Source organism: Chelmon rostratus, chromosome 22, assembly GCF_017976325.1.
Source record: "Chelmon rostratus isolate fCheRos1 chromosome 22, fCheRos1.pri, whole genome shotgun sequence".
Taxonomy (NCBI): Eukaryota; Metazoa; Chordata; class Actinopteri; order Chaetodontiformes; family Chaetodontidae; genus Chelmon; species Chelmon rostratus.
Window position 1 is genome coordinate 2,334,991 of NC_055679.1, and position 10,342 is coordinate 2,345,332.

Here is a 10,342-nt window from a genome sequence, read left to right on the forward strand (position 1 = left end):
TGCTGTGGGAAGAGTGTTATGTGCATATTCCACCCAAGTTAGGTGGTCACTCCAGGAAGTTTGATTCTGGGAGACAAGGCAACAGAGGCAAGTTTCTAGGTCCTGATTCATTCTTTCGCTCTGGCCATTGGATTGTGGGTGGTACCCGGATGTCAGGCTTACGGTAGCACCCAGCATCTGACAGAACTCTTTCCAGAAATTGGAGATGAATTGTGGCCCTCGGTCTGAAACAATGTCTTTAGGTAGCCTGTGTATGCGAAATATTTCTCTGATCAAAACAGTAGCTGTGTCTTTGGCTGATGGTAGTTTGGGCAATGCGATAAAGTGGGCCATTTTGGAAAATCTATCCACCACCGTGAGTATGGTTGTGTTACCTCTAGACGTGGGCAGTCCTGTGACAAAGTCCAGAGCGAGGTGTGTCCATGGTCTCTGAGGGATGGGCAGGGGTTGAAGGAGTCCGGTTGGGTTTTGTCGGAGAGTCTTGTTCCTGGAACAGATTTCACAAGCCTGCACATATTCCAGTATGTCTTTATTCATGGTGGGCCACCAGAACCTTTGCTTGACCACATACTGCGTCCTTTTAACCCCCGGATGGCATGTAAGCAAGGCTGTGTGTGCCCAATGGATCACCTGTGACCTCAGACGAGCCGGTACAAACAACCGGTCGCTGGGACAGCCTGCAGGGATTTCCTCACCCTCAGTAGCTTGTTGCACATCCTTTTCTATCTGCCAGGAGACCCCTCCGACCACACAGTTCAGTGGTAGGATGGTTTCGGGCTCCTTGGCGGCCGGTTCCGGCTCGTACAGCCGTGACAAGGCGTCCGGTTTAGTGTTCTGAGACCCGGGCCTGTACGACAAGGTGAACCGGAACCGGCTGAAAAACAGCGCCCAACGGGCCTGTCTGGAGTTGAGTCTTTTAGCAGTCTTAATATATTCCAAATTTTTGTGGTCAGTCCACACTAGGAACGGCTGTTCTGCTCCCTCCAGCCAGTGCCGCCACTCTTCGAGCGTGGTTTTAGCTGCTAATAGCTCCCTGTTGCCCACATCATACTTTCTCTCTGCCTGGTTTAGCTTGCGTGACAAGTAAGCGCATGGGTGGATCTTATTATCTTTAGCAGATCGTTGTGATAAAACTGCTCCTACCCCTTCGTTGGATGCGTCTACCTCGACCACGAACTGCCGTTGCGGTCAGGGGCGGAGATGAAGGCTGTCTTCAGACACTGGAAGGCTGTCTCAGCACCGGAAGACCACTGAAATGCTGATTTGGCAGATGTGAGAGCATGGAGAGGAGCAGCAACAGAGCTAAAGTTTCTGATGAATTTTCTGTAGAAATTAGCAAAGCCCAAGAACTGTTGTAATTTCTTGCGGTTTGTCGGAACTGGCCAGTTAGCCACCGCGCTCACTTTCTCGGGATCCATCTCGATCTGGTTCTTGGTTATAAAATAGCCTAAGAATGAAACCTGGTTAGTGTGAAACTCACATTTTTCAGCTTTTACGTACAAATGGTGTGCAAGTAGGCGAGAGAGTATTTGGCGTACATGACGCTGATGAGACTCCAAGTCAGGCGAGAATATCAGAATATCATCCAAATACACGAAAACAAAGTCATTCAGGTATTCTCTCAAAACATCATTCACGTACCCTTGAAACACAGCTGGGGCATTTGTCAGTCCAAACGGCATCACCAAATATTCATAGTGTCCGCTGGGGGTATTGAACCCGGTTTTCCATTCGTCCCCTTCCCTGATGCGGATCAGGTGATAGGACACAACTCATTTAAACAGCTTGGAAAGTTAAATGATCACAGGAAGGCAAAGTAGAATGGTCTTTGTATCACAGTCTCTATTGGAAATGTAGTATCTAATGAATAATGCTGTCTATGCATCACTGCAGTATGTCTGAATGAGAAAGTGGGCGTAAACAGAAGAAGTGATCCTGAAAGTATTGTCCTCTTACAGGACTCAGTGTTGTGTTTTGTTTAAAATGTATGTTTCAAAAGGGATGCAACACAGGACAAGTTACAGTTATGTTAAGTTAAGTTAGGTATACAGTATAAATCTTTAAGACTTTAATTTTTTACACTTTTTCTCCTCAAATAATAAGAAAAGGCCACAGTCAAACACTCTTGACTCAAGAGCTCCATCTAGTGGAGTTAACAGGCCACAGAAAAGCAGGTCACTTTGAGTTTGAATATAAATGACTTGGAGTCATTTTTATTCCTGCACACAGTGTCCACCGTTTACATATCTGTATTGTTTTGGAGTTTTTTTCAGAACATTTCCTTATTTTAATAAGTGATTATTTAATTACTTCAACTTAATCTGTATACAACTTGTTCCCAAAAAAGTTGGGACTGTGTGTGAAATGGAAAACAGAATGTGATGATTTGAAAAACACTGAAACCCAATATTTAACTGACAATAGCATATATGAAATGTTAAAACTGAGAAATTTCATTGATTATGAAAATAATATCCTCATTTAGAATTCGATGCCAGAAACATGTTTCAAAAAGTTGGACGGTGGCAGCAAAACATGTCACAGTTAATGAGGTGACCTGGCAGCAGGTTAGTGACATGATGGGGTGTAAAAAGAGCCTCAGAGAGGCTGAGTCTTTGTGAAGTAATGATGGGGAGGGGTTCACCACTCTGTGACACACTGCGCTGGCAACAATTTAAGAAGAATGTTTCTCAGTGTAAAATTACAAAGAATTTGGGGATTTCATTGCCTACAGAACAAAATGTCATTAAAAGATTCAGAGAATCTGAAGAAATCTCTGTACGCAGGCACAAGACTGGAAATACTGGCTGGCTGTGATCCTCAGGCCTCAGACAGCACTGCATCAAAAACAGACTGGATTCTGTCCTGTGGTCTGACGAGTCAGCATTTGAAACTCTTTTTGGAAATCATGGAGGAATGATGCTGACTCAGCATTCACACTAACAAGTAGCTCTTCTGGAGCTCTCGACCACCAGGGGTGGAAAGTAACGAAGCATATTTATTCAAATACTGTAATTGAGTATAGATTTGACATACATGTTCCTTCTATCTCACCACGTTTCAGACAGAAATACTTGTTACTCTATTATATTTGAAAGATTGCAGAAGTTGCACACGCTGCAAAAATCTGCAAAAACATATTTTTAGAATAATGCACCATTTTTCTTTTTTCTATTCTTTTTTTCAATGATTAAAGAAAAAATGACTTTTAGGACTCAATGGGATGGATTTTCAGGAATATGATCAATGAAGTGGTGCTCACATGCTGCTAACATGTTAATGTATAGATGATAATCTCTTGTATTCTTCAGTATAAAGGCCCCGCTCTGCATCGGGTTCTCTTACTTTTAATACTTAAGTGCATTTTACTTTTCTTTCTCCTGTACTTTTACTTCAGTAAAACTTGAATCCAGGGTTTTTACTTGAAATGAAGTATTTACACTGTTGTACCTCTGTTGATCTTCTCTGTTTGAAGATCGTGTGTTAGGATTAAAGACACCAGAAAAATAGCTTTCAGTTATTATGCTCCTCACCTGTGGAACAATCTCCCTGCACACCTGAGGCCTGCACCGACTGTCACTTCATTTAAATCACAGTTGAAAACAGCTTTTACTTGAAGTAAATATATCTGCTAAATTATTTTAATCACTCTAAATGCTAAACTGCTGTATTTTACTGGCTTGTTTTTAATTTTCCTTTAAATGTATTTTTCTGGTCGTAATTTTTATAGTATTTTATCTGTATTTTTATTTTTTATCATCTTTTAATTTCTCTCTTTCTTTCTTTCACTCTTTCTTTGAAAGTATTTGTATTTATGATTTTAATGTATTTTTATGTTTCTGTCAAGCACTTTGAATGGCCTGATGTATGAATAAATAAATAAATAAATAAATTTGCCTTGCCTTGCCTTCTGCTTCTTCCATTCGCTGATTTCTGCCACAAACACTCCGGGGTTGAAAGAGCAGTCTCTGGGGTGGATGCCCAGATCTTTAACTTCCTGTTTCCTGTAGTCCAGGAAGCCCAAATAGGTTAGGTAGAGAAGAGGACACCATAGCTCAAATTTAACCCACAAGCTCGCAAAATGAGTAAAAAACAGACGTGTTTGGGAAGTTTCTTTGTGAAGGGGAAAAGGCCCAGTGAAGAGACAGAAGAAGAGCCGACGACTTCCAAGAAAAAGAAGCTTTTAACTGACGATACCAGGAGTCCTACTTGAAATATGGATTTGTCTCGACAGGTGATTCCCACACACCGAGCCCGCTCTGCATAAAATATGCAGCGAGCGGCTCTCTAATGAGGCGATGAAGCCTCAAAACTGCTTCACCTGGAGACCAAGCACCCTGGATTAAAAGACAATGTTACGAGGAAGCTGCTAATAAAGTTGCAGACGAGTACACAGTGGATTTACGTTTATTATTATATTTACAATATAAAGAATCTACGTACAGCCCCTCCCCTCCCGGGCCGCTGTAAAATTGTCAAGTGTTGACCGGTCCACGGTGATAAAAAGGTTGGGGACAACTGATCGACATCACAAAAAGAGACCAGACTCTCCTCATAATCCACAAACACCCCCAACTTCTGAGGCTTCCACTTCAGAGAGAGGTCCACTGATGATGCAGGAACTTTTTACCTGTTTTCTTTTGTCAAGCATTCACACCAAAAGCCATTTGTAGGGGTCAGTGTGATGTTCCTCCTTCTGTCGATAGACTCTATCATGTTGTGTTGTTTTGGTAATGATCTTATTCATTGTGCTCAGTACAATAATCATTTATAGCACATTGTCTTTGTCTGTCTCAGGTAACTGTTGCTCCTTTATCTGTGTGGACTCTGAATCCAGCCATCTGAGTTCAGATCAGGTGGGACCTGCTGTTGAGATGAAGATGAGGTGAAGTCATACGTAACACCTATAGGGTATTATATGAAAATCAGGAACTTCCTCGTTCCTTGAACACCTGTTTACACATTTGATATGTGTGGAGCATGGAGGGGGCCACAACCGCTGTTCCTTGTGCAATGCATGACAATTAAATACCCTGAATAAAGAATAACTACATGTTTGAAATGAACCTAAACCTTCATTCTAATGAGGACTCCTAACAATGAGCAGCTGTGACCCAAAAAGGCCCGTTTGGTAAATACATGTGATCATTGTTGTGAAAATTGATAACAGTTTGTCCTTTTTCTTTCTCCTTTCTATAAAATGCTGTTGGCGCTAAAGCCACCGTCACCGTTAGAGACCAACCAACCTTGGATTCTACACAGATATGAAATACTGTTTGTTTTTGGTTTTTTGGAAACCAAGACATGCAATGAGCAGAACATCCTACGGTTCAATAAAAACCAAGCTGGCAATTTTTGGCATTTCTGCACTGATATTTCTTGTCTTTTAGATGTTTGATATCTGCAACATGCCCACATTGATCACCGCTGACAGTTCAGGGCTGTGCAAAAAATAAATAAATAGATAAAAATCCACAGACCGACAGTATCAGTATCATTTGCTGCAGTCACGAGCGTGATAAAACTCTTGAACATGCTGTCGTGCACTAGATCACCTCATGTTTGATCATTTTGCAGTGGTTTTATTTTCAATCGCATATTTCAACAGTTAAGACTTCTAGAGATGAAAAGGAGTATTTAGACACTTTGGGAATTATGCTTGTTAGCTTTTAGCTAAAACGGCTGCTGTTGTGTCTGTCTGTTAAATGAGAGGCTAGAGGCAGGAAATGGTTAGCTTAGCTTAGCAGAATGACTGGGGGCAGGGGGCTACAGCGAGCCTGACTGCTTTAAAAGACTGAAACAAACAGAAAATCAGCCTGCCAACACTTCTAAAGCTCACTATTAACATGTTGGGCTATATCTCATCAGTTTAGTGAGCATAAAAACCAAGTGTAGTCTGCAGTTTTACGGGGGTTTTGTTCTGGACAGTTTCTTGACAGTTTCTCATAGTGAAGCATCTCTATTCATTTAGTCGGTTATTTCCTTTTATTTATCAGTCCTCTGTATGTACAGGTTGAAACTGGCCTGACTTTGGTTGTAAGATGAAAGCATTTTAGATACATATACTTTACTGACATGAAACCATTGTTTCAACAGCTTTTTAATGACTCCTCTTTCAAATGTAGGCTTGTTGAGACGTACTTGACACCGATTGTACTTATTTAAAAAGCCTTTGAAACAAAAATATGGAACACAGCTATCTTTGAAAAAATAAAAGAATAAAATGAGAATATATTTGATATATACTGTATATTAGATATTTATTATTTAGATATATAGATATTATTTGCTCTGCACATCAGAACAGAGCTTATCAATGAATACTTAAGTGAGTAGAAAATGAAGATTAAAGTTTTATTTATTTATTTAGAGAAAATAGCAAAGGAGCGCAGCAACATCTGGACTAATAATGACCTTCATGGAAGTCATCAGAAGAAAAGTTTCCTGCGTCCTCGCCACAAAATTCAGTGTAGAAGTTTGCAAAGGATCATGGAAACAAGCTTGATGCCTTGTGGAAACAAGTCGTGTGGACTGCTACATTTTTTCGATTGACTTTGTCAATGGGCGAACCGGAGCACCCGGAGAAAACCCCACATCTGAAGGAAGAACACAGAAGGAAGCAGGGCTGGGAGCTGAAGCCTTACTGTGTTACAGTAAAACTACAACGCAGCCCGAAGTCCCCTCTGGTTGATTCAGACGGCGCTTATGTCGGTCCAGCTGCACGTGCTGTCCCCCCTAGCGCCTGTTTGGCCAGTCTAAGAGGGACTGATGGGCCTGCTGCTCCTCCTCCTTCCTCTCAATGTGCAGCAGGACCTTATCTAAGCTCACGTCCTCCTTCCTTTATTTGGCTTTGATGGTTTCAGCGTTTCCCAGCTTGTTGTCCAGCCGTCCAGCGTCTGTCCTCCTGACGGAGCTCCTGAATTTGTTTACGGAGAACAGAAATCTCTCGGCGAATGGTCTCTGCGGCAGATGTGATGTCTTTATTCTCCCTTACAAGAGACTGTTGCTGTCTAATCTTGTTGAGAATTTCCTGACGTTCCTGCACGAGGGCAACCTTCTCATTGTCAAACCTGTTCAGCTCAGTTTTGTTCTGTTGATACCGATCGAGCCAGGGTTTCACCTGTTCGTACTCTGCTGTCAAATCCAGGATTCTGCTTTGGAGGTTGTGAAGGTGGTCCATCCTTTCCTTTTTCTTAGCTTTCTCTGATGCATACGCGGCCTGCATCTCTTGTTCATCGCGAAGTTTCTCGGTCAAAGCCTGCTGCTGTCGTTCTTGGACAGCGATGAGTTGGCTCAAGGTTTGATTCTCCTCCTGCGTTGTTTGAATTTTCTTTTCCAAGTCGTTCTGCCTGGAGATTTTCTTCCGGAGGTCCTGAACCGTTTGCTGCAGCTTCTTCCATTCCTGGCTCAAGCGTTTGTTTACACTCAGTTTAGCCTCATATTCATCCTCCAAAACTTGATGGTCCCTCATTTGCCTCTGTCCTCCAACAATTTCTCGCTCAAGACTGTGGTTGTTTTGGACTATGATTTCTATTTCTTTTTCAGCAGCCTGACATTTTTCCTCCAGTTCTCTCTGGCGCTTGAGTTTACTGTGCAGGTTGCCTGATTTCTTGCGAAGGTCTTTGCTTAAGTTACTGATTGCTTTTTTCCCAGCTTTAAGCCATTTATATCTCCCTTCTAGGTCTCGACCACGAGACTGTCCTCTGCGGTCGTCTTCTCGTTCTTCCAAGAACATATTGTGCAGCTCTGAGGCGTCTATTTCCTCAGGAGCTACACAAATGTTGTCGAGAAGATTTTCTTTGTCCTCTTTGCGTTTCAGCCAACGATCCATCTTATCTTATTTTGTTGTCTCTCGATATAAAAATGAATAAATGAAAAATATCTGGAACTGATGTGAACAGCAGAGCATGAGGAGTCATAGCTATTGATGTGCTTTGATGTCAAAAAGCAAGTGACGTCACAGTTCAAAGCAATTTCTTTGCTCCGTGACCTGAAAAAAAACCCCCTCCAGGTAGCCATAGCAACAGGTAGCGCAGCCAATCACTTCCGGCTTCCGCTCCAGTACGAAAATAAACCCGGCAACGGGAGCCGGCCGCAGTGTTCACGTCTGAAGCCGCTTCAAGTGTCCCGGTCCGCTTCTGCTGCTCTCAAGTTTCATCCGCCGACATAAAGAGGTGAGCTGCTGCTGCTGGCGAACTTATTTTATGCTTGTTTGATTTTGTCGACGAGCTAGCTAGCTTCTTTACGCTGTTACGCTATATGACGAGCGCTATATCGGCATTACTGTCGTTGCATAACGTTACTGTCTTGGTGCACGTCGGTGCAGAGAGAGTCGCTGTTAATTACTGTCCTGGTCTGTGTAGATTCAGATAAAATGATGTTGAATGTTGACTTTAGACTTTGTACTGGTTTTCCTCAGAGAACAACGCAGAATCATAACGTTTTATCACCTCATTCTACTTACAGTAACGTTATAATGTTAGAGCATGTTCTCTTGCAGTTCTTCTTAATATCATTATTGTGCTTATGATGATGATGATGATGATGATCATCATTATCATCCTGGAAATAGTGACACAATGAATGTTAAACAAATGAAGCTACAGTTATTGATCACATGGTTACTATCTGAAGGCAACAGCCTGAATCTCCAGCTGTACCCCCGGGGGGCCTCCACAGATGAACCAGGACTGTGAAGCTGCATCCCTGGTAGTGAAGCCTCCCTCACTGCTTTCAGCCACTCAGGGGACCCTTTTCACTGCGTCAACATCTACAGCGTCAAGGTGCTCGGAAGGAAGCTCTTCCCCTCTTTTCAGCCGCCTGCTGTTTACTCTGGTGAGTTATCATGATGAGGTTATTTTTCTTATCCAAAAATACAATAATCTGATGCTGTGACAAGTTACACTCTGACAGGTGTGTTATTCTTCTGCCTGTCATATTGTGTGTTATATATATGTTCTATATATGTGTTATATTTATCAGGGTGTGGATGAGCGCAGTGTCCCAGGGATGGACCGAGTGGACAGCCTGGCAGAGTATTTGATGGGGCTGAGGACTGAAACTGGACAAACACTGAGCAACCAGCAGGCCACCACCATCAAAGCCCTGTGGCAGAACCTTCTGCGTATGTCCTGCCACAGGACCAGCAGCGAGCTTGTTCTATCAGCCCATTGCTGTAATAATTTAATTATCATCCCATGTAACAGGTCTGGTATTTGAGGAAAGTCAGCATTACAGAAATAACATACTGTATATACTGACAAATATTGTGTGTTCCTGGCAAAGTGTGTCGATATTGTGTTTTAGTGTATATATTGTAGAGCAGTGTTTCCTAGCTTTAATTATTATATTGTATTTAGGCCGGCAGGCAGGAAAACTTATTTCTTTGCAGTTATTCAGGGAAATCATGTAAAATGTGGAGAAGTGACGGGACATCCCAGACCTGAGAGAGACGTAGCTGGAGACAGAGTTTGGTTTCTATTATTTTGTACTGATGGATAAAAGTCCCGCAGCAGCTGATCTCTGCGTTCAGCGTCATACATTAAAAATCTGTCTCCAGTTTGGTCTCCACTAAGCAGTCTTTTAGCAGTTTTAGGTTTTTTTTCGTGTCTGTCGGCTTCAGTCTGGTCAATCTCTGTGTCCTCAAGTCTCTTGTGCCTTAATATCGCCCCTCCAGTCGGTCCAGCGTTGTTCTTTACTTTTCTTGTCTTTTTGCCGGGGACATGTCATTCTCCAGCCACACATCAAGTGTTTGGTCCTCTCCAAACAAATGAAAAGTCAAAAGCTTGTTGTTGCTGTGGCACAGCTGTCTGCTGAGTCTGTACAGAGGTTTCATGGTGTAACGGTGAGCACTCTGGACTCTGAATCCAGTGATCTGAGTTCAAATCTCAGTGGAACCTGCCTTAATGCTAACAGACAAATTCAGCTGTGTGTTAATAAGTTCATGATATCACTTCTACTTCCTGCTTTGCTCCATCCTTCTGCTGATATCCCTGTTATCTCTGCCAAAGTTTCAGACAGTGCATCTTGGACATGCTGTCACAGTCTGTCTCCCTGTTCCTCCTGGAACCAATTTTAAAGATGTAAAAGAGAATTACGGTATTATAACCACTTGGACTGATTATAAGACCTGGACCAGAATCAGAAGATACTAAATTCGGAAGGAGCCACATTACTGAGCAACAATGATGAAGCAAACACCAGAGTGAAAGTCGAGTAGCCACTCATATCATTTTTACAGTGGTTAAGGTAAGTTGATTAGGTTGTACAGAATACAAAATTGTAACCCAACTGTCAGAAAAAATAAAAATAAAAATAGTGTGCACACTTTTAAAACAGAAAA

The 10,342-nt window shown here is 42.2% G+C and overlaps 1 non-coding gene across 1 annotated transcript; it reads left to right on the plus strand.

Moving 5' to 3' along the window:
- Positions 1 to 9,827: 9,827 nt before the first annotated feature.
- trnaq-cug lies at positions 9,828 to 9,899 on the plus strand. Its single transcript has one exon. It is a non-coding gene; the product is annotated as a tRNA-Gln (tRNA).
- Positions 9,900 to 10,342: the final 443 nt, after the last annotated feature.